At 40.7% G+C, this 25,832-nt stretch overlaps 2 long non-coding RNA genes across 2 annotated transcripts; both read right to left on the reverse strand.

Moving 5' to 3' along the window:
- Nucleotides 1-3,187: 3,187 nt before the first annotated feature.
- Nucleotides 3,188-3,907, reverse strand: LOC129726118 (uncharacterized). Its single transcript, XR_008728250.1, has 3 exons — nt 3,576-3,907; nt 3,350-3,517; nt 3,188-3,287 (listed from the first exon to the last, which is right to left on the reverse strand). It is a non-coding gene; the product is annotated as an uncharacterized LOC129726118 (long non-coding RNA).
- A 15,875-nt stretch (nt 3,908-19,782) lies between these two features.
- LOC129726117 (uncharacterized) lies at nt 19,783-20,333 on the reverse strand. Its single transcript, XR_008728249.1, has 3 exons — nt 20,085-20,333; nt 19,943-20,005; nt 19,783-19,883 (listed from the first exon to the last, which is right to left on the reverse strand). It is a non-coding gene; the product is annotated as an uncharacterized LOC129726117 (long non-coding RNA).
- Between the last annotated feature and the right edge of the window lie 5,499 nt (nt 20,334-25,832).

Here is a 25,832-nt window from a genome sequence, read left to right on the forward strand (position 1 = left end):
CTTGGGTAGTTTCGTCAGTGCGTGTAAAGGTAAACTCATGAAAAATAGGCATTTTTTGAGCATTTTTTTAATGCAAATCAGGGCTCAACAATTTTGTATTCTCGAAAAAAGTCTCCATCCAAAATTTGAGACTAATCGAACTTTTGATAAGGTTTCACTTAAAGTCGTGAAAGTCTTACATTTTTGACCAACCTAAAAATGCACAAACGTAGTTCCTGAAGTTTCCGAAATCGAATTTTTGTTTTTGATAGCAAATCTCTTAGAAATGCATGAAATGTCGAGATCTGATGTTGCTTCATAAAAATTTGTTTTCAAAACAAAAATAGATTTCAGGGATATAGTAACTTTTGCGTTGGGAGACTCGAGCTACACCAGAACACACAAGAGACACTCCCAGCTCGAACATTTCTTTCATCGATAAAAAAAACTGTAACTTTGACCGCTTTGAGGCTCTACTTCCCGAAGTCCGATTGAGCTCAAATTTGGCATGGGAAATTTTTACGAGAAAACAAAACTTTAGATCTCTATCGTAAATGAAATATAGAGCTCGATCGTAAATGAAACTCTCTATCATAAATGAAACAATTAAAAAAATAATTATTTTGCCTGAGAAACGTTACATTACAACTGTACGTAAATCTGTAGATTTATGACCTCTCGCTAAACGATATCCATCAAAAAATCTGTCGCTCGCAACATCACATTTTTTTGGTTTTGTCCGATAGTTCCGTGTGGGTAAGTACCCACATGGATATTTTCCGAGTGGGTACTACTACCCATACTACCCACATGAAACGCCGGCCCTGGTCCGTTAAGCATGTGTCGATGTCACTGATGTAGAAGTTGTACAACAGCGGACTCAGACAAGAGCCTTGGGGGAGACCCATGTAGCTTGTTCGTGTTATTGTTGAAGAACCGTGGTTGAAAAGTAAATGCTTTTCAGACAGCAGGTTGATCAAAAAGTTTGTCAATATAGGGGAGAATCCTCTTTGATGCAGTTTTTAGGAAAGAATTTCGATTGAAACTGAATCAAATGCACCTGTGATATCCTGGAAAACTGAGGTCATTTGTTGTTTGCTGCCAATAGCCATTTCTGCTTCTGTGGCTAGTAATGCTAGGCAATCGTTAGGGCCCTTGCCCCTACGGAAGCCGACTTGGGTCTCCGATAGTTGGTTAGTTGTTTCTGCCCAGTTGTCTAGTCTACGCAGGATCATTTTTTCAATCAATTTGCGTATGCATGAGAGCATTGCAATCGGTCTGTACGAGCGATGATCTGTGGCAGGTTTTTCTGGCTTTTTGATTGCGATAATCTTAACTTGTCTCCAAGCTTCCGGGACCATATTGTTCCTGATAAGCTTATTGAACAGTTCAAGAAATCGTATCTTAGCAGAACCCGGTAGGTTTTTCATCAAATTAAATTTGATCCTGTCCGGTCCTGGAGCCTTGTTCTTGCAAGAAGCGAGTGCCATTGAAAATTCCAGCATTGAAAACTCTGGTTCTTCGATGGCCGTTGTGTCGCTGAATTTCTGCTGTGATGGGACAGCGTCTTGGCATACCTTTTTCGCGAAGTCATAGATCCAACGTTCAGAGTATTCATTAGCCTCATTGTTGTCGGACCTATTGCGCATTTTCCGAGCCGTATTCCAGAGATCAGAGAAGCATCTCTTGGCAACGTGTTTATGAAATTTTGCCAGTACAATCTTTTTTTCAGTTTGTGCAGTTTAGCTTGTTTCAGTTCCAGCTCTCTAAACTGATACTAAAACTAATGTTGCAAGAAGTTGTATTCGTCGGATAGAGAAAGCTCATCAGTTGTTTCAAGACCCTGGGATATCATGTTCGAGAATTTTTCCCAATCAATATTCCGGGTGAGATCATACTCTACTTCGATTGTGATAGCAGACTGGAGCCTATTCATAATCGAAATACTTATTGGCAAATGGTCACTACCACGGGGATCTTGCATAATCTCCCATTCACAATCCAAAGCTATTGAAGAGGAACACATAGACAAGTCTAAAGTGCTCTCTCGTACTGGAGGCCTTGCTATTCTTGTAGATAACCCAGGTATATTGAATAGGGTCATATCGAACTCGTCTAGTAAGCTTTCAATAAGAATAGCCCGGCAATCATCTCCACGTGCTCCCCACGCCATACCGTGAGAATTGAAGTCTCCCAAGAGAAGGCGTGGTGTCGGAAGCAGTTCCGTTATTTGTGTCAGCTGCAGCCGGTTAATAATAGCTCTGGGTGGAATGTAAACTGATGCGACAGTGAGGCTCTCACCAGCAATTGTTATATGGCAAGCAACAATTTCTATACCATCAATTGCTGGAAGAGGAATTCGGAAGAATGGATAGCATTTTTTGATACCCAGGAGCACTCCACCATAAGAGTTTTCGCGGTCTAAACGGATGATATTGAAGTTTTGAACGGTAAGTGTTGTATCAGTTGATAACCATGTCTCTGATATAGCGAAAATATCGCATCTGGTATCGTGAAGAAGTAGTTCAAATTTTTCTAATTTGGGAATCAAGCTTCGACAGTTCCATTGAATGATCCTTGTTGTCGATTCGTCACTTCTGTTGTCTGATTTAGACATCGAAGGATACGAACGTGAGGAGGAGCAAATTGTTGGAAGCCAAGCCGAAATACTTTTAAGAGCATCGGGTAAACCAAAAGTGGTAAATATCCATTCAACGATGAATGAAATACGACCATCAGAGGACGGTATTTCCGATTCCGATGACAATCTAGCTGTGGGAATAGCTCGTTTCTCTGGGAGCTTAGGACACTCTTTTTCGCAGTCAACTTTGAAACCTGGTGGTGACGCTTTAGCATTTTGCTTGAGAGCGGGACCACGTGGGGTATCATTAAGCGCCTTCTTCTGCTCCTTTCTAGGGAGTTTGGGAGAAGAAGCACTTGGTCGTACATGCAGAGGAAGTATATCGGTAATGGACACGAACAAGTCTGGAAAGCTCGAAATCATCACTAACATTCGTTTGCCAGTTATCGATATGCTAAGCTATTTTGCCGTAGTCGAGAATGAATCGCGAGTTTGATATTATAGAGGAAAACTATGTGAACCACTACTCGAAAAACCAGAGGAAAAAACTTGAAATAAAGTATTCGTTAAAACATTTATTTTTAACTATATATATCTAGCAGAACACTATAACTATAACTACTAACTCCCGTAGTTAAATTGTTAGGTACTGCTGCTACTGTTGAAGGTTGCCGTTGCAGCGGTTCCGACAGTGGAAATTGCCAGAGATGTCCCATTACTTTGTTGGCTGAAATCACAACATCTACATTTTACTAACTTGGGAGTTTTAGATAATCGTAAAATACTTACAATGTTTTCGAATTTCTTTATCCTTGCGGCTGCATTTCCTGCAGCAGGTGGGATTGAGGTTTATCACACAGCTTTTTCAAGGTATTTGTTTATTTTACCTAGTTGAGATTATTTACATCGAAAACAGTGGGAACTGCACTCGCCAGAGATGTCCCATTACATTGTTGGCTGAAATCACAACATCTACATTTTACTAATTTGAGAGTTTTAGATAATCGTAAAATACCTAATGTTTTCGAATTTCTTTATCCTTGCGACTGCATTTCCTGCCGCGGGTGGGATTGAGGTTTATCCACTCACTGCTGTCAAATTTCATATATGCGTTATCGCAGATCAACTCTGGTCCATGACGTTTGTTGGTCCATGACGTTGTAACTAGGAACAATAATGGGGGAAAAAATCACTGCACAACACATTCGTGAAAGTTTTCCGCGGTTTCTCGAGTTTTGATAAAAAACGTTTTAATTCTATAATATTTCACATCGATCAGTTTCGTGACCAAACAGAACCAAAACCAAAACAAACGCCATATTGCCGAATATGTTGGTTACACGATGCTTGACAGATAGATCCCCCTGGGTTTATCACACAGCTTTCTCAAGGTATTTGTTTATTTTAACTAGAGTGCCTATATATAACTAGAGTGGCGCCGTGTCATCCAAAGTAACGCTGGTAACACTGGTAACACTGAACATCCTTTCTCTTTTCCCCACACGTGTTTAATAGGTTGTTTGCTCAATTTGAATGACACTGACAGATAATTTTTATTCCAATTTTGACAGTGTCGCCACTCTATATACTTACAGGTACTCTAATTTCACCTAGTTGAGATTATTTACTAAGACAAGACGCGACAGCTGGTCACCGTTACATTCAACCAATTTGAACCGGCTGCTGATTGGCTGAATCCGATAACGCAATCGTCACGTAGAAAATACAACGAGGTTACTTTTCACTGTAAAGCAGTGATGCTGGAGAGTCATAATTTAGCTATTATAATTGTTAAGAAATAATGATGCAAAAGTATGCAAGGTACATGATATTACCGAGTAATGTATTTCACTGTTATAACTTTAAAAATGCATTGATTAGTCGTTTCTTACTATTTCGGTTAAATTCCAAGAAACTTAGGAAAAAAAAATTGGGTACCAAGAAACTTAGGAAGAAAAAATTTTGATAGTACAAGTATGCTTTATTAAACATAAAATAATAAATAAAAATTGAGTATTATTCGCCTATATATTGCAATTTTAATTTGTTTTATTTTCATTGACCTGCAGAAGTTGTTAAAAATAATCATTCTGGCATCAACGGTATGGAACGTTCAAAAAAATTTCGACGGGGATGACGGCCGTTACGAAAAGAAAAATAAGAAGCCAGCTGTCGCATCTTGTCTTAGATTATTTACATCGAAAACAGCTGCCAAAAAAACGATGTAAACATTATTCAATGAGATATACATGATGGTGCGGAAAAAAAATTAGCATAAAACAGTAAATCCTAAACAACGTCATGGTTGAAAAACAACGTGAATCGAACAACACGGTTCGTGTTTCGAGTGTGAGATCTCGCCTAATTAAGTTTAGTTTATTATTGTCTTCATAAACACCAGAGTCTATGGTATACACGCTGCTTTATTTTAACTCTAATCTGATTGGGATCTACTCAGTTTGGTATTCTTATGCAAAATGTCAAAAAGTGAGTAATCGAGTACTGGACAATTGAGTAACATGAACCCAAATTTTCATAATTACCATGTTTACTCAGTTTTGAGTTATTATCCATGATGATTACTCACCCTGAGTATATGTATATGTCAAAAGTTTTCAACAGCAATATTATCGGTTTCGGAAGAACAATTGGTGTCTCTTTTTATTCGTTGGCTAGCAGTAAGTATCTGATCTGTCATCAAATCAATAATTTCTTAATCAATTAATAATTTCAGCCCAACATCAGTATTGCAGAGGATTTGAAAACACCTAAAAGATCTCTTCAAAATGAACAACCGCATGTTGTATGTTCTACGATGCCGTTTAAAGCCGGACTTTTATTCGTGATAACAAACGGAAACATTTGTATTGATGTACAGTGCTCAACAATCGATGCAATTTAAATCCTTCGCAGTATTAGGTGACGAATGATGACGGATTTTCTGGCACAAAAATGTAAATCACAGTTCACGGGCAACTGTCAACCGGTTGGGTGCCACATTCAATGAAGACAATGTTTCGATGAAAAATAAATCTGTGTTTTTGATTGTTCTGATTTTATTTTCTTTATTGAGTCAGATTTACAAAAACCAGAAATCATTAAATTTCCGTATTTAGGCAAACTGGGTAACTTGTACTCATTTTCGTTAATTTCTGGTTTGCATGAACAGAGTAGATTCTACTCAGTTTTTGACGTATGACGCCCTTACTCAGAAGTGAGTAACCGTAAAAGTACCCTAATTAGGGTACCTCCACTTTTTTCAAAAGTGGGTGATATCTAACTCACTTTAGAGTAACAAAAAATGAGCGTGTATAGAGTCGCGCGAAGAGAAAATCTATCGTTTCGGCAACACAGTTTTTGTGCCGTTTGTTGCCAAGAACTATACAGTTCTGTTTTTCACCATGCATAAGCGAATATCATTTTTTTTTAAATCTTCACAAGGTACCACCGGTGATGTTTTGTTAAATTTAAGTGAACCAGTGTACAGGTTTAATGTTGGATTAAAATGTGTAAGTAAAACTTCGGAAAAACACATACTCTTTATTACGCTCAATTACAACACTTTTCATCCACTCCTAACAGTATCACCTTGTTTATTTACATTGCTCGATTGGTACCCTCGTTTGTCACTGATTTGGTTCCTTTGGTTTCATCTTTGCGGGACTCTTAAACATAGACTCTGATAAACATCTAAGGGACGACATCTGACTTGTTACTCTTCTTCCTCATCCACCGCGATGATCCCTGTTGAATTTTTCGTAAGTGATGCCATTCACTCGGAAAATACTTGAATGTTTTTAATGCTTTATGCATTATGTACAATTCCTCCTGCAGGCGATAATTTTACCGTCTGAGGGTTACCGGAGAGTCTGCATCTTTAATATACTTCAAATCGTACGTGTCATCCATCAATGATTATGATTCATTCATTGACCCATCTGAATTGGGTCCTAAAGCTATACCAGTTTTTATATATCATTCGAAAAAGCCGCATTTTCTGAGCAAAACGTGATTTTAAAAAAATGTTTATCGTTTTCCTTCGATATTTAAATGAAGAGTGAAAAAACTGCTCGAAAGGTCTAAGTTGACGTTTCGCCCATGTACGGTATATGAGAGAGCTGTCATATAAGGCATTTCGAGCAGTTTTTAATTTTTCATTTAAAAATCGAAGGAAACGATAAACATTTTTTAAAAATCACGTTTTGCTCAGAAAGTTGCACTCTTTCAGCTGATATATAAAAATCGGAAAACCGTTTAAACTTTAGGACCCAATTGTACTCTCCGCACAAACAATATGCCTCAACAGGTATGTTCCAAACTTAATCCAGAACGGTTTCAAAAGTAGAAATAAGCTCACACTACACTATTTACTCTCGACATTGAGCAGCGGTATGCTGTTTTTATGCTTCACGCAAAACCGTCATAACTCCTTGTGCACTTTTGGATCTTTTGGTAATTGATATTAATGAAGATCAAACTCGGATCTCTTACTACGCCCGTATTTGTACTTTTTTTAATGTTCACTTGAAATTATTCTAGATTATAACAGGTGACATCATTAAAAAACATAAATCAAAACAACGAACAATGTTGTTCAGCAACACTGCCAGCAAGCCTGATGATAAATTTTAACGCACTCGGGGTTTTCAATTTCAACCAATCAGCGAGTGGTTCCCAAAGTGGATGCAAATCTATACCCAGTTGTCTCCCCTTAGATAAACACTACAATGGTATAATTGTACCATAAGCATTCTTCTCCCGCTATCTCCCCACCTTTATTTGCCTCATTGAAAGAAATTCACCACTAACCTCAGAGGAAAAAGGGTAAAACGCAAAAAAGTGTGTTCGGCAGGATGGTGTAAAATGTGCATTTTAGGTTTTTTTTTCAATAGTTACAACCCCTAGAGAAAAAAATTGAAATGAGGATCGGTTTTAAAAATTAAAAGACATCGTTTGAGCGAATACAAATTTTTGACGGTAAACCTCTATTCATCATGGTCCGATTTTGTGTTAGAACGACTCCTACACGTTTAAAAGAAACAGGAGCCAATAAATACCCGTACACCCACTCAGATTATTGTGGCACTATGTAAAAAAGACTCTCACATGTGTCGTTATGCAAGAGCAGGGCCTCCCCGATATAAATTTTTGGCCTCAGTTTTGGCACAGACAAACAGACGAGCCACTCGATGACGATTTCTTTGTCCAGAAAAATAACGATTGTTTTGAAGTTTTGTTTATTAGGCAGTAATGCCACTGATGTTGCTAAAAATAGTAAGAGGGTGGTATCCAAGACACGACCGCTTAGTTGACGTAGGACTACAAGAGTTTTATATTTCCCTTTGAGGCTCTATTTTATTTGAGCTCGTTTTACTTCTAGCACGGTTAGTCTTTGGCACACATGTGCCGAAAACGAGCGATTATTTGTAATCATATTTCTTAATTTTCTTGATTATTTCAACCAATTTGAGCTCAACATCCTCCAAAAGAAGGGTATATTAGTTCTTTATGTTGCCGAAGGGGATGACCGGAATCGGTAAAACGCTTCCAGGAATATGACCGATAATGATCATGACCTAAGCAGTAGGTCGTCATCCTTAATTTATAAAGCGACACCTCAAACGACTTGGAACTGAAACTAGTTCATTGGTTGAAATATCTATGAAAAAAAGTCATGAAAAAACAACCGTTCATTTTTGGCATGGTTCAATCTTGGCAACAGGTAAATTCTGCCTTGTCGTATGTGACAAAATCGAACGGGGTTTGTATTTTGATTATTTATTTGCAGCACTCTATTTTAGAAGAAAAAAAAATATTCTCTTTAACATTGATGAATACCATTCATTTTATTATAGTCAATTTTCTTCAATACGCGAAAAGGCAAGCTTCTATACAGACCTAAATTGAGTACGATTTAGTAGAAATTAAACAATATTTTTTTGTCCTGTGAACGATGGCTCACTCTCCGATCACCAAGCGGCAAAGATGTCACATAGTAAAATTTTCCTGCAGTTACAAGTTCATGGAAAAAATGACGATAAAGAATTACAGTTTTTAAACAAATTGTATATTCACAGAAAATTTAAAATGGACATGAGAAAAAACACAGTGTAGAGTTCAAAAATAAACAACGCATTTATATACCCTGCTCTCTGCCTCTGCCGACACAAACAGAATTTTGTTATCCCCGGTGGTGCAGCGTTATTTTGCGGTACCCGAATAATCATATTCAGATATTTGCTACTATACGAAACAAGAAGAAAAAGAAGACAATTCAAATGGCAATTCAATTGTGTTCCAGATCGCAAAACGATACCTATGCGTTAAACCAACTATGCGTTAACTTCACTTGCACTTGGCTACACACAAATGAATATCGAGTTCTACTGCACTGATAGACGACGAGTGACCAGCGCTCTATTCATACATTGCTCGGTGCAGTACTGTTGCCTGTGTCAGCATGTTTTCCTTCAAAACATCAGTTTTAATAACATTCTAATAGCAGAACGTACAACTGTTTGATAGTGGAGGTGGTTACGAACTTTCCGAAAAAGCTTCACCTTCAAGACATCAAAATAATCTAGTTTCATGGAAGCGAAAGCGAACATTAGTTGACCTATTGGGACGGGGAGATTCTGTCAATTTTTTTTTTGCCACTGCTATGCAGGATATCACAGCAGGCAGTTGGTGTCTACTCATGAAGTCTGTGCCAGGCGTGCTCGCATGTGATTGGTACATTGTTCGTAAAAATTCGACCTTGAAACTTTTATGAAATTTTCACTGTTTAACAATGAAATGATATCGATAACTGAGGAATCACAAAATTGTCCATCATTTTATCAATCCAACGACATATTGATTATTGTAATCCATTATGTGGTTACATCAGTATTACCGTTTGAAATCTTTCATTCCAACGTTACACCTTGGTTTTAGTTTCCGCAGAATGTATCTCGATATAGTGCGGTTAGACGCAGTCCTACGTCAACAAGCGTACACACTTATTAGCAAAACGTTTTTACGAAAATTAGTTGTACGGCTGTTTGTCTGTGGCTTTAGTATATGATGCACAATTGGGTAAGTTAACTCAATCTAATCGAAAATTTTAAGTAACAGAGGCATGAACGAACATTTAACACTTCAAAATTTAGTGCTCAAACCTGCTCCACCTTATAAGGCTAGTTGAAATGAGTCGTGGTTAAAAAAATCAAAATGATTGACGAGTTTTGAAACTGCAACCTTTTTTCGATAACCAAAAAGCTCAGTTAAAGTAGGGTAACGGGGGTATTTTGGCAAGCTTTGGGAAGTGTTCGCACAGTTCATTAAAAACAAACACAATTTTTAACCATAAATACCTACTCTATTAAACCATTGTTAAAAGCTAAGTGTCTATTTTAAAATACACCGTTCAACAATGCAGTAAGTAACCTGCGGTTCCCAAAAAGACTCTTGGGACTTCATTCCAAGTTTTCCTTACGAGTAAGTACGACTCAAGGAAAAATGCTGTCAACACTGCGAGAGGAGAATGTTGATCACAATATTCTTCGCCTTCATTCTGGAACCTTCTCTCAGAAGGGTGTGAACGTACTCCAGAATGTATGCGAAAAGATTGCGTAAAAGGGGGTATTAATTAATTACGTCTCGTGTAAATGCGCTGCTGAACGGATGTGGCCGAATGCAAATATCTTAAAATAACAATATAGTTCACTCTCGAATTTCCCATATATTCCCGTGAAGACAGACAGGGAACACCCCCTCTTGTGGTGAAAAAGGTAACTAAACTCATTGCACAGTGGTACAGTAAGGCAATTTAGGCGGACATAAGCTTTTCGTTGCGATTTTGGTTTGCGGTTTAAAGTCATAGTTTTTGTAAAAAGTTGTTTCTTATACATAGTCCTCTATTCATGTGCGAATGAAAATTAGGGTGGTCCTAAAAGCAACGAAATAAAACATTCTTTGGCAAACTTGTAGACCAACTAATTCTAAGTAACTTTGTAAAAAAACTTTTTTGTAGACATGAAATTTGGTTTCCAAAAACAGTCTTTTCCCTCTATTTTTTCAATTCAAATTTAAAAACAAAGTTTTCTTCGGTAACTTTAATCAAAAATACGCCAATTTTGACGAAAAAACATTGTCGATATACATTGTATAATATACAGATGAAGAGTTTTCACTATTTCTATTTTAAAAATAGGCCCTTTTGATATATTGATGTCTCCGTTTAGGGCAAACATAAATAATATTTTTTGGTATCATTTGATAGAACAAATATTGTATAAATATTGTAAAGAAATACCGAAAGTTGCTTAAAATTAGTTGATCTACAACTGTGCCGATGAATGTATACATTTATTTATGCAAATAAAAAGTTAGTTTTTTCATTTAGTCGATTTCAGGACCACCCTAATTTTCATTTGCACATAAAAAATAGACTAAATATAAGATACAAGTTCTTAAAAAAAACATTTTACTTTAAAACCACAAAATCGCATCGAAAAACTCGTGTCCGCCTACATTGCCTTACTGTATCACTGTGCATTGTTGTTGAATTTCTGTGAGCGTGTGACATTCTCATACACGAAACTGAATTTACTCAATTTTAGATTTAGTTGACTCAATTTCATACTTTCACAGAAAAAAATATGTTGCAGATTTCGTGCGTATATTGTTTGTATGTAAAACTAACGCCATTCCGGTAGTTGAATATTGATAATATAATAGATGTAGCTTATCGAGGCACGAAGAAGAAATATTCAAATAATCAGGCCACGACGTGTAAATGGTAAACTAATCCCAAGTTGCTATATACGTGGTTCCCTGTGTAACTTCACCAGCTCAGATCCATCACGGGAAGCAACTACGAAATGTGCGGCCGTCAAGCTCAAGCTCAATAATCAGGCCACGATATGTACAATTAAATGAATATTTCAATTACCTCGTGAAAAAGATAAAAGGAGAAACCGCACATTGGTTGTCAATAGTCGTATATGGTTGTTGTGCAACTTTTAGCTTAGATAACACTTGAATGTTCTATCAATTTAACAATTTAAGTATGGATACATATCATGTTGTATTTGGTTTAAAAGCTTTATTATATTATATATAAAAGATATTCAACAAAACAAACATAATTAGTGATAACAACTGTTATGCAAAAACTATTATTTAATGTTTAGTTTTCTTCGTTTTGAAAGTATTTTTTTTTTTTTTTTATCCCTCCGAATTTTTTGCTCTCGAGTTCTAATCTTCATATTCATCACTTGCAGCTTTGCTTTAACCAGGATATTTATGTATTTACTAGCTGACCCGGCAAACTTCGTCCCGCCTATTTTTGTGTTTAATTCAATAATTTGCAACATTCCAAATTCATTGATTCCTTGCGATTTGTTTATATCGTTTGAAATTATTGGTTTTATCGGAATGACAACATCCTCGACTTTTGCCTTTAGTACATCACCTCTATTCCGAAAAAACTCATGTTAGGTGGTATTCAGTTATTTTCGTTGTTTTCCAGAAACTGAAAGTGGTCATCTTCGAATTCATTATGGTGTCCAGGGTCAGTTCATGGCTTCTATACATTATTTCGATTACGGAAATATTCATATGCAGTAGTATTCGGCTGTTTCCCAGAAGTTGCCATCTTACAATTCAAAATGGTGTCTGAGGTCAATTTTTAGCTCCATGCATCATTCTGGTTAAAGAAACACTCATATTGGGTGGTATTTGGTCCCTTTAGGCTATTTTTTTGGAGACAATTTCTGGCCCCTGAGCGTCATTCTGGTTTAAGAAACACCAATAATAGGTGTTATTTAGTCATTTTCGGCTGTTCTACAGAAACCGGAAGTCACCATCTTAGAATTCAAAATGTTGTCTGTGGTCGATTCTAGCTCCTGTGTATCATTCTGGTATCGAAACATCTCATATTGGATGGAAATCGGCCGGTTGAAGAAATACCCATATTGGGTGTTATTTGGTTATTTTCAGCAGTTTCCCATTTACCGGAAGTCGTCATTTTACAATTCATAATGTTATCTGAGGTCGATTCATAGCTTCAGTGCATCATAACAATCCCAGAAATACCCATAATGAGTGTTATTTGGTCTTTTGCCACTGTTGTTTAGGAACCGGAAGTCGCCATATTGGATTTCAAAATGGCATTTGGAGACAATTTCTGGCCTCTGAGCATCATTCTGGTTAAAGAAACACCCATATTTGGTTGTTTTTGGGTCATTTTCGGCAGTTTTCCAGTCACCAAAAGTCGCCATTTTACTACTCAAAATGTTGTCTGAGGTCGATTTGTGGTTTCAGTGCCTCATCACGATTTCGGAAATACCCAAATTGGATGGTATTTGGTCATATCTCGCTGTTTCTCAGAAACCGGAAGTCGCCATCTTGGATTTCAAAATGGTATTCAGAGACAATTTCTGGCCTCTGAGCGTCATTCTGGTTAAAGAAACATCCATATTGGTGGTATTTGGTCATTTTCCTCTTTTTTCCAATCACTGGAAGTCGCCATCTTACAATTCAAAATTTTGTCTGATTTTTCAAAAACCGGAAGTCGCCATCTTGGATTTCAAACTGGCATTTCGAGACAATTTCTGGCCTCTGAGCGTCATTCTAGTTAAAAAAAAACCCATATTAGGTAGTATTTGGTCATTTTCGGCAGTTTCCCAGTCACCGGAAGTCGCCATTTTACAACTCAAAATATTGTCGGTCGACAAACGTACAAACCGTGGAACACCACCCATGGATTGCCTTATGCATAGGCGAACTTTATTATTATAAAATATTCGGCCGAGTCCACTTCACAATAAAATGTGAATTTTTTTCAGTGTACCCATTAGGGTAATATTATTGTCAAAAGTTGCTCTATTTCGCATGTCGTGTAGAACAAAATCAGAAGTGGCGCACCTAGCGGTCGAAAAGGTGACTAACGCTTCTGTCATTTTCAATTTGTCTTCATAATTTCACGTAAGTGAACTATATTGGTATTTAATATATTTGCCGAATGTCAAGATTTGGCAACTAGTGTCAGATCTTGGCCCTCTCTAACAATTTTAGCCCTAGAACTCTCGGCATCTTTCCGGATACGTTCTTTCTGTTCCTAACCGCGAAGGCGAGTAGAAGTGCGCGACGGAAAATTTAATCTAACTCTTAAATTGGAGAGAAGTGAAGAAGTGTAAAATAGTTAAAAAGCAGTATAGTTTTAAAAAAAGTTAAGAAAATTAAGAGGGACAGAAGAAAGTTGAAAAGTGTCACCAAGATGAAAAGTGTGGTAAGTCGTGCGACTTTACCTGACTAGATACAGTATGTAAAATAAATTTGTTATTTAGATCTAAGGCATTGTAACAACGACACACGGTAACGCTACACTAACGGAAAGATTAAAATACAACGAAAAAAGGTAAATTGTTAATTATTAAAATGTAGAAATGTCATTATTGTTAAAAGCTAAGGCTAGCACACGTTAAAAACTAATTAAATGTACAACACAAACACTAATCAAATGAATAGGTCCAGAAAGGGCCTTTTTTCTGTTTTTGGAACAAATTTCCAAGTTTTTCCCTTCAGAAAATTTGGAGATAGTTTCCCCCCCTGTTCGGACGGACAATCGGTTCGGAAAGAGGTTAGGGTGACGTGACTTGGAGGAAAGATCACGTGGCTTTCAGGAACTACCCGGTTCGGCGGTGATATTTGCCAGTTTATCGGCGGCAGTATTAGGCTTGGCTTTGGCGACGGTTCGCCTACCATACTTGGCAGCGATTTGGCCACAATTTCGAGCCGTTGTGCTACGTTCTTGGCAGTTTGGTCAACGCATCCCATCATTAACATCGGCATCCGGCTACGGCAGAAGTCCTTTTGTGAGCTGAGGTTGGGGCGCCCGGAGATTCACACATCGTTCGCCAGCGGTGAGGCCTGAGTCGGTGTACAGAACTGTCAGCGGAACTGGAAACAAGCGACCCGTGGGCGGGAATCGCTCCTAGAGGCAGTTTCGTGAGTTTACTAGCATTAAGACGGTGCATAGTTGTAAGAGTACACAATTAATTACTGGGAATTATAGTAGCCGTACACGGCTTAAGCTAGCTTGCAAACTATTCGAGTTTAGGTACTATTTTGCCCTCACTTCGCTTATTGCAACGATTAACCTAAACCCGCAAAGGGGTTATCAGCCCTCGCGTCTTTTCGGTTGGTTGGAACTAATCGCATCCGTTGCCTTTGAGCATCCCCCCGTTTGTTAGAGTCCGTTCGGCGACACATGCCACAGTGGTCCGCGAGTTAGTTCATCCCCTTAGTCGATTGAGTTAATTCCCCTTCACGACGAGAAGACTGTACAGGGTGGCTCGCATCGGCTGACAGCATTAGTTCACCAGTAAACGACACCCCTGAGAATCAAACCCCGACTGGAGTGCAGGTAGCCTACAGTTGGGGGTTTTCGAGGTTACAAATTGGCGCCCAACTAATACTTTTTAATTTTCACGAGTTTATTTTTTCAACCCCGGTTGACGGGAGGAAAATCAGATTCTGATCTGTTTAATTGGTTTCGTTCTTCAAACGAAATCTTTTACAAAGGTTACAAGAAATCTTGATTAATTCCAGAAGTAGTTTACAGCCTTAGAATCCCGGTGCCGCTTTTAAAACAATCCTGGAGTGCAGGTGAAACAGACTGTCACTGTGAAGGGAGAGTATACGTGGAAAGCAGGGGGAGTCTGAAAGGGAACAGACGCTGACCCGGATAGGATTCGTGTAGAATATTTTGTGGAATTGATCGAGACTGATTGTTAACGCTAATTCAAGATGAACGTGGAAATACAAATGCAGTACGATAGTTTACTGGTTCACCATTTAGAGCGAGCCGAAGTAGAGCACGAACTTACAGTTCGAGCTGTGCAGTTTGATGAAGCCGTTAGCTTATCTACCCTTAGGAGGCGACTACGCGATCGCCTGCGAGAAGAGAAAGATAAAAATATTAAAGATATTAAGTTTATTCGGTGTAACATAACGGCAGATGAGGAAATAAAAACGATAGATAACAGTCTTAAGGATATTTGCGATATTCTAGAAAACAACAAAAGATTTGAGGGAGTGAGAGATTCTTTAAAATCGAGATTGGTACATTTTTTCACTAGATGCGTCAGAGCGCAAGATTGTGCAGAGGAAAATGAAGATTTAGACGATTTGGATAGACATAAAAATTCCATTCGTGAGCTTTTGAACACTTACTTTTCTCCATTTTCACCGGTTCCCGCAATTCAAGCTCAAATGGTTGAGCAGATTGCCCAATCGTTATCTAATTTGAATATGGAAACCGGTCAGCAACAGTCACCGGAGAGCGATAAAGACGGGGTTCCTGCTAGAGAGGAAACGGACGTTAGTAGTGTTGAACACTCTGACTCCAGACAATGTAGTCGAAAGTCCGCAGATAGGGGTCGACAGTTGAGGTCGGTAACGTCGAACGCCTTCCCGTGGTATCCATTCGCGTCAAACCCACGCTGTGTGTGTCAACACGCCACTAGATCCGCGCCATCTAAGCGGGTAGAAAGGATCGAAACCCGTTTACCGTTAGACAAGAAAATCTCGAAACCCAGACCGCGATACGAAAGTTCGGAGTCAGTTGATTCAGAAAAGTCCGACTCTCTTTCCCCAACACATTTTAAGGCGAAAGTTAAAGCGCGTCAGCAAATCAGCCGAAAAAGTAGACCCGTCTGTGACTGGAATTTACGTTACGACGGAAAGGATCAGGGACAGGGATTGATGAAGTTTATCCGCGAAGTCGAGTTTATAGCCAAATCGGAAAGAATGTCTCATAAAGATTTATTCAGATCTGCCATCCATTTATTCGGAGGGGTCGCGAAAACCTGGTTTATGACTGGGATTGAGAATGAAGATTTTGTTTCGTGAAAAGATCTCATTCGTGAGATGAAAAAAGAGTTTCTAAACCCGGATCACGATCGCGCGCGAAAACAGAGACCCAGAGAAAAGTTTCAGATTACCTTTTCGAAATGCAGAAAATATTCAATTCTCTTACGGTACCGGTTTCCGAAGCTAAAAAGTTCGAAATCGTGTCGCGAAACATGAGAGCCGATTATAAAGGCTACGCGGTCGCATCGAACATAAATAATCTGGCGGATTTGAAGGCGTTTGGTCGTCGGTTAGACGCCACATTCTGGTTTAAATATAATACTCACACGGAAGAATCGGGTACGCGAAATCGAGCGAACGTGAACGAATTACGTACGGGCGCGAAACCGAAAGAACAACCCATCTCTGAAACCCGTCACAAAACGCGTAACTTTTATCGATCGAAGATCGAAGGGTCCGATAACGAAATGACGGGGAAATCTACGTCACAAAACTCAGTTCCCTCGAACAAACGCGACCCTCAACCAGGCCCAAGTTCATCAGGACTGAAGATTATTTTGGAAAATTACCTCCCGCCAAAGGAGGGAATGTGCTTCAACTGTAGGCTTCCCGGCCATCATGCCAGAGAATGCCAATGTCCAAAGCACAAATTTTGTAATAGGTGTGGTTTCCACAATGTGGATGCGAAAGACTGTCCATATTGTGCAAAAAACGCACAGTAGACCGTTTGGTGGGGCAAACGAGTCACAATTCTTTTGAAAATCCTCAAATTAACGCTACTCAATTTCCTAGTCTTGTTAACACTGGCTACCGCCAGGTAGGCGAGCAGGAATATGTTCATTCATCAAATTTTGAAGTTAACGATCTCTTTATTCACTTGCCGCATGACGACAGACCATTTGTTGAAGTGCAGATTTATGAGATTTCTGTGATTGGGTTACTAGACAGCGGTGCCAACCGATCAATACTAGGCATCAGCGCAAACAATTTGATCCAGTCTTGTAAGCTGCACGTTCACCCTACCGATATAGACGTCGTCACCGCTAGTGGACAAAAATTATGTGTCACGGGCTATGTTACGTTACCAATTACTTTCAATGGCACGACAAAACTTATCGATGCCTTAGTTATTCCTTCTTTGAAACGGCGGCTTATTTTAGGTACCGATTTCTGGAACACGTTTGACATAGTTCCCAGTGTGCCACCCACTTCAGTGGAAGCAATCGATTATAGTAACGAAAATCCATTGTTAACCGAAGATCAACTGCTTGAGCTAGAAACGGTTAAAAGTCTTTTCACAGCGACGGTGGAGGGTCAACTTGCAACGACATCGCGAATCAGTCATCGGATTGAGCTGACTGAGGAAGCGAAAAAGCAGCCTCCCGTTCGCATTAACCCCTTTCCAAGTTCCCCCAAAAGACAAGAACAAATTAACCGCGAGTTAGACAGCATGCTCGATATGATAGAGCGTTCATATAGCGACTGGGCTTTGCGCCTGGTGCCGGTCGATAAAGCGGACGGTACAGTGCGTCTGTGTCTAGACGCGCGCAAATTGAGCGAGCGCAATATTAGGGATTTATACCCCCTCCCGCACGCAGATCGGATTTTAAGCCGGCTTGGTCCTAGTCAATTTATATCTACTATCGATTTGTCGAAGGCTTTTCTTCAAATTCCTTTACATCCCAAATCAAAGAAATATACGGCCTTTGGACGCGGTTATTTCATTTCACTCGCATGCCCTTCGGGTTAGTAAACAGCCCAGCCACGCTGTCGCGTCTGATGGATCGTGTGCTAGGGGGCAGCGAAATGGAGCCCAACGTGTTCGTCTATTTAGATGATATCATCATCGTTAGCAACACGTTCGCTGAGCACCTTGAAAAACTTCGAGAAGTCGCAGCTCGGCTAAACGCAGCGAATCGTTCTATTAATGTGCAGAAATCTAAATTTTGTGTAGCTGAAGTGCCGTATCTTGGTTACATACTCGGTAGCCAAGGCCTTCGTCCCAACCCAGATCGAGTTGAAGCGATCACTAACTTCGAACGCCCCAAATCTCTAAGAGCCTTGCGTAGGTTCCTAGGGATGTGCAATTATTACCGGAGATTTATCTCCAATTACAGTGCCGTGGTGCTGCCACTGACTGACCTCTTGAAGGACAAGCCAAAAGCCATTCGCTGGAATGATAGAGCGGAAAAAGCGTTTCTGAAAATTAAAGAGCTTTTAATAAGCGCACCCGTTCTGACTAATCCAGACTTCAATCGTCAGTTTGCCATTCATTGCAATGCTAGTGATTCCGCTATCGCGGGAGTGTTAACTCAAGTTTATGATGAAGTAGCTAAGCCGATTGCCTATTTCTCACAAAAACTGAGCACGACACAGCAGCGCTATTGTGCAATCGAAAAAGCGGCACTCGCAGTTCTTAAATCAATCGAGAAATTTCGATGCTACGTAGAAGGCTCGCACTTCAAAGTGTACACGGATGCCTCGGCACTAACATACATTTTGCGGAGCTGCTGGCGAACATCATCGAGACTATGCCGTTGAAGCATTGAGCTTCAGCGACATGATATGGAAATTAAACACCGCCGCGGTGTGGAAAACGTCATTCCAGACGCGCTTTCGCGAGCCATCGAATTTTTATGCGTGTCTTCCAATACCAACGGTTGGTATCGTCGCACTCTGGCCAAAGTGAAAAAGGATCCTGAATTGGTTAAAGATTTTAAATTAGAAAAAGGAATCCTGAAAAAGTTTATTTTGAGTCCCGGTAACACGGTTGATTTCCACTTCGAGTGGAAAGTCTGTGTAGCACCTGAGCTAATCGAAGGTGTGTTAATCGAACATCATGATGATGCTTTACATCTGGGTGTAGAGAAAACGCTCGCACTGTTGAGGAAAAAATACTTTTGGCCCCGTATGGCTAAGGACGTGCGGTCCTACATTCGGAAATGTTTGATTTGCCAAGAAATAAAACCTAGCAACCGTTCGCAATTACCTCCAATGGGTCAGCAACGAATTACAACGAAACCTTTTCAAATCCTCGCTTTGGATTTCATCCAGTCACTGCCAAGAAGTAAACAGGAAAACTGCCACCTATTGGTAGTAATGGACCTGTTCTCGAAGTTTTGTTTGCTGATACCAGTCAGGAAGATTTCGTCCCCGCAGGTGTGCAAATTATTGGAAGAATGTTGGTTCAGGCGATATTCGGTCCCTGAAAACATAATCACCGATAACGCCTCCACTTTCTTATCGAAAGAGTTTAAAGGTCTGTTTTGACTCCGTTGAATACGCAAAACCGTTCCTAAATCGGCCTTACAGTGGCAGATCAAAGCTAAAATTTATTCAGAGAGATTTACATCAAGGTTTAACTTAACTCTAGTATGAATCACTTACAATTTTAGTTCCGTGATTCCCTCTTTGCAGATTTAGCCTTTTTTACGCCTTTCGCATCAACGGTTAATTGTTAATCCTAGTTTAAGTCTGGTTTTAGAAATCACAAGTATTGTACATGTTTTATTTATTACTCACGTGCTCTGTGCTGCACTTTAATGTTAATTTTAACTTTTCTGTTGCTTTTATCTCCTAATTTAGCTGTAAGTTTAAACCCATATATTATATTTATTTAACCCTGTACCGTACTAATTAAGCTAATTATTAAATACACCCTCACCTAATCAAATAAATCCAACCACCGTCAGCTAGATGCTCTTCGACTGTCTCGATCAACCACGTTTTATCCACTCTTTATAATCTTCTTCTATTTCTAACTCTCGCTTTAACTTCCTCCTAAACTGTATTTTTTCGCCTATGTTGTTTGTTTACCATTTTTATCGTCTCATATTTCCTGACATTGACGGGGCGCTGGGAACGCGCTCCTCGGCCGTTGTGCTCAGTGCAGTGCTCCCAACATTTCCCCGACCCGTAAACCTGGTCCGGGGGTCACTTCCGGCCTAGTTTTACCTTCATCTGCCTCGTCTATTTCGATCACTGCTAACTGCGCAACAGCATGCCGAAACAAACCGCTGCTCGTTCTAACCCATGCTTGCCGTACTCGTCCGTCACTCGCTGTTATGACCTCTTCGATTCTTCCTCGCACCCAAGATTTCCGTTTAGATCCCTCGACCAAGTAAACCAGGTCCCCTTTTTTCAGCATTCTCGTTTCTCCGTGCCACTTTACTCGCTGGTTCAATGAGGGAACATATTCCCGAATCCATCGTACCCACATATTTTGTGCCAACTCCTGCGAACGTTTCTACGCATCCCGCAACGTATCCGCTGTATGTGGCGGAGGTGGAATCATCTGTGCCTCGTTTGGTGAAACACCACGCAGAAAGTGATTAGGAGTAAGTGCTTCTGCTTCTGACACCTCTTGCGGAACGTAAACTAGCGGCCTCGAGTTAATTAGGTCTTCTGCTGCCGTCACCGATGTGTGCAGAATTTCATCTGTCAACCGCTTTCCATCGTTCAAGGTGTCCAAAACTTCCTTGACCGACCTCACTAAGCGCTCCCAAACACCGCCCATGTGAGGGGAGGCAGGTGGATTGAAAGTCCACTTCATGCGCGAGTCGATCAATTCATCCGCACAATCGCTGTTGATATCGTTGATTTGTCTCATCAATTCCTTGCTGGCTCCTCTCAAATTCGTCCCGTTATCGAAAAGGAATTCTTGCGGTGGCCCTCTGCGAGCCATGAAACGATGAATAGCCATTAGACAAGACTGCGTTGTCAGGTTTGCACTCACCTCCAAATGAACAGCGCGTGTCACGAAGCAAGTAAACACGACTATCCAACGTTTCTCACTGTGGCGAGACACAGAAACGCTAACCGGCCCAGGTAATCAACGCCAACGAAACTGAATGGTCGACGAAACGGTTGAAGTCTTTGTACCGGTAAAGCTGCCATCCGGGGAACTTGCGGGCGACTGCGGCGAACCTTGCACCACTGACACTCTTTAGAAACCTTTTGTACTACCGAGCCAACCTTAGGAATATGGAAACGCTGACGAATCTCATTTTTAACCGTCTCTTGGTACCCATGGCCGAAGCGTACGTGATAATGTAGAACTATTAATTTTGTGACACGATGTTCTTTCGGTAAAATTATTGGAAAACGCAAATCAAATGGCCAGAACTCGGCTTTCTCTGTACGACCCTCCATCCGGATTATATCGTTCTCATCGATGAGCGGTGTCAATTTATATAATGGACTTGATTTTTCCAACGCTACCCACTCATTCACTGGGCGGTTCCGATTTTTTATCAGAGTTTTGAGTTCGTCTCCAAACACTTCGGCCTGACAAGCACGTAATAAATGGCATTCGGCTTGTTGGAACTCCTTCTGCTTTAACGGTGAACGAATTATCGGGTACTTTGCTGGCAAAATTATCTGTGCTTACTTCCTCGTTGCCTTTAGCGTCTCTACCGGAAGACCTTGCATTTGTCTTCGGCAGTTTGAAACAAACCTGAGAACGCATGCCATTGTCCTCACTAAAATATTCCATTTGGAGAACCGATTAACATCCACCAGACTCTCCTCTAAAACTATATCGTGGAACAAAAATTGTGCCCGTAGCTCTTCTCTCGTGGTGGCTGGTTGGCATTGTTGCGGCCATTTCTCCTCATCCTCATACAGAAAACTTGGTCCCATGAACCAGTTACTTTCCGATTTAAGCTCTACATCCCGCCTCCACTTCGTCAGCCTGTCGGCTTCGTTCGACCTCGTTGGTGTCCACCGCCAATCTATTAGTTTTGTGCTGTTGAGAATCTCTCCAATGCGAAATCCCACAAACTGTTTATATTTTCGCTGATCCGACTTGATCCAGGACAATACTGTCTGTGAATCGGTCCAGAGGTATGTTCGCTGGATGTTGAAGCTATGGTTCTCCTGAACCGTACGGATCAGCTTAGCTCCTAGTACCGCCGCTTGAAGTTCTAGCCGGGGAACGCTTAATTGTTTCAGCGGAGCAACCTTTGTGCGACTCATGTCTAGCGTACAAATTTTTTCCTCATCAATGATGGCACGGAAATATGCCACGCAGCCGTACGCTTTTTCCCCCGCATCAGTGGAAATGTGAAGCTGCAGATCCTGTACTTGATGGGATTGAGCACTCCCAAAGTAACTTCTACTTATTCGTAAGTCCGCAATTATTGGGAACAACTTGATCCAGTGCATCCAGGTTACCAAACATTCGGTTTCGATTTTATCGTCCCATCCGCAACCTGTTCTCCATAGGTCTTGTACCAACATCTTTCCCAGGACAGTTAATGGAGACAGGAGCCCCAGAGGATCAAACATGGCCATGACGCAGCTGAGGACCATCCTCTTGGTAGGGGCTTCTGTGCCATTTAAAGCGGCAACTAATTCCTCTCGTGGAGTGGTGGAGAATGAAAACACATCCTGGGTTGGCTCCCAGATTATTCCTAGGACCCTCTCAGTTCCAGTTTCTTTGTCTTTATTAAAGTGAACCGCATCTTTATTGCTCCGCTCACCCATCTGTCGTAGAAACGATATCGAGTTGGATACCCAGTTCCGTAAAACGAAACCTCCTCGGGAGTGTATCATTTTCACCTCTTTCGCTAGTCGTACTGCTTCTTCCACTGTGTCGACGCTATCAAAGTAGTCGTCAACATAATGATTGTCAACAAATTGCTTCAATTGCTCTTACTGCTTCAGGGTACTGATCAGCAAACTGCTCCGCATTCAAATTTTGTATATATTGCGCCGAACACGGGGAACACGTTGCTCCAAAGGTACCAACATCCATGACAAATTTTTGCGGAGCTTCACTTCTACTGGACCTAAATACGAACCGCTGCGCCTGCTTATCTTGTGCTCCGATCAAATACTGGTGGAACATCTCTTTGATATCTCCGCCAAATCCCACAGATCGTTGACGAAAACGTTGAAGCACTGCGACTAGGGATGTCAATAAGTCAGGACCTTTTAGCAGCTGACTGTTGAGCGACACTCCATTGACCGATGCTGCTGCGTCCCAAACCAACCGTATTTTACCTTTTTTTTCTGATTCACAACCACGTTCAGTGGTAAATACCATACAGCTGATCAATGTGTACGTGTGAGTTCTTCTTCCGTTAATTTGTGTGCATAGCCCTTAGCTTGATATTCCTCGATCTGGCGAATAACGTTGTCACGCAACTGGGCATTTTTCGGTAATTTTCTCTCCAACGCTTCCATCCGTTTTATCGCCATAGGATAACTGTCTGGAAAAACTATATCCTCATCGCGCCATAAGAGGCCCGTTTCAAAACGGTCACCTACACGTATCGTGGTGGCTTTCAAAAGTTCACGCGCTCGACAGTCTTCAGCGGACTCTGGCATTCCTGCTGGTGTGACACCGGTTTCCTCCAGCATGTACTGTTAGCGTATCATGTCGTGTAGCTCCTGATTGGTTGCTGCTCCAACACTGTGAAAGTTTACAAGCGCTCCAGTTAACGAAAGCCGTTTCTCCGGGCCATATACTGTCCAGCCCAATTTCGATCGAACTCCAATTGGTTCACCTGGTTGACCAACTTTGAACTCTAGTGGAGCGAACACGTGCATTTTATCCAGTCCGATCATCATTTTTGGTTCTTCTTTACAGTAGTCCGCGACCGGTAGGTCTTTCAGGTGGGGGTACCGAGCTGAGATTTCATTAAAGTGTATCTCCTGTTTCGGCAGAATAAGTTCTCCAACCGTGCGTGCCTCTCGCAATAGAAACTTTTCGGCAGACCCCCTAGCGGACACCATCAAATTCACTCTTTTGGAATCATTTTCGTAACGCTTCATGTTTCCAGTCCACGTGACGACTAGAGGTTCGACGACACCAGCCACCTTTAACTTGTCTACGATTGCATTTTCTACAAGAGTAATAGACGACCCTTCGTCTAAAAAGGCAAGAATGTCAATTTTTCGGTTTCCAAAATGCAGTGTTACCGGCAGCATCCTGAAAATAATCGAACGGTTTAGGCGATTGTGAGCGTTACAATGCGCTTCCATAATCTGTACGGCTTCTTCGCAACGATGTAAAAGAGGATGGTGGTTTCCTTGGCAGCCTGCCAAATTGCAACGTATTTTAAAGTTGCAACGACTTTTTCCGTGGTTGTTGAGACACAACTCACACAATTTATATTTTTCGACAATCTTCACACGCACCGCAATGTTGAGTTTGCGAAAGTCTTCACAAAATCTGATTTTGTGATCGGTTCTCCGACATACCCAACACGGTTTTTCATTTTTCACAGATGGTGTCTCGTTTTTCGTAGTAAATACCTTTTACCCTTTGCTAGATGACGAATTGTGGACGTGAACAAACTCTCTTTTGTTTGACCTTGATTTATCAAAGCGTTCGTTTCGATCAGTGAGATCAGATGCGGAAAATTCGCTGACCTCGGAGACATCTGATACGATGCCGTTCATGAATTCGGTAAACACTCTAAGAGGGGTACCAGTTTTGTTCCGTTTAAAGCGAACCCATTCCAACTTGTAGTTGGGGGGGGGGGGAGTTTTTCTACCAGCTCCTGAGCCAACATAGGGTTGTTCAAATGGTCTACAAGTTTCGCGGCTTCTAAGTGATCACACAGCTGCTTAACTGTGATACCAAAATGTAGAAACGTCTCTAGACGATCAGCTCTTGGCGCTTTGGCCTGGCGTACCTTAACTAACAACGTCTTCAATAGTTAAGTCTGGTTTTAGAAATCACAAGTATTGTATATGTTTTATTTATTACTCACGTGCTCTGTGCTGCACTTTAATGTTAATTTTAACTTTTCTGTCGCTTTTATCTCCTAATTTAGCTGTAAGTTTTAACCCATATATTATATTTATTTAACCCTGTACCGTACTAATTAAGCTAATTATTAAATACACCCTCACCTAATCAAATAAATCCAACCACCGTCAGCTAGATGCTCTTCGACTGTCTCGATCAACCACGTTTTATCCACTCTTTATAATCTTCTTCTATTTCTAACTCTCGCTTCAACTTCCTCCTAAACTGTATTTTTTCGCCTATGTTGTTTGTTTACCATTTTTATCGTCTCATATTTCCTGACATTGACGGGGCGCTGGGAACGCGCTCCTCGGCCGTTGTGCTCAGTGCAGTGCTCCCAACAAGGTCTCTTAGCTAAACACAAAATTCACCATTGGGCCAAATCCCGGCATCACAGCCAGGCAAACCCGGTGGAACGCCTAAACCGCACGATTAATGCCTGTATAAGATCGTACGTACGAAATGATCAGACACTGTGGGACACCCGAGTATCGGAGATCGAATTTGCCTTGAATAACACTCCGCACACCGCGACTGGTATTACACCATACAAGATTCTGTTTGGCCATGAAATTGTCGGCGCAGGCGACGAACACCGACGAGACCTAGACTCGGAGGATGTTTCGGATAGGGCTAGAATGGAAAACAAAG

The sequence above is a fragment of the Wyeomyia smithii genome, chromosome 2, assembly GCF_029784165.1.
Source record: "Wyeomyia smithii strain HCP4-BCI-WySm-NY-G18 chromosome 2, ASM2978416v1, whole genome shotgun sequence".
Classification (NCBI taxonomy): Eukaryota; Metazoa; Arthropoda; class Insecta; order Diptera; family Culicidae; genus Wyeomyia; species Wyeomyia smithii.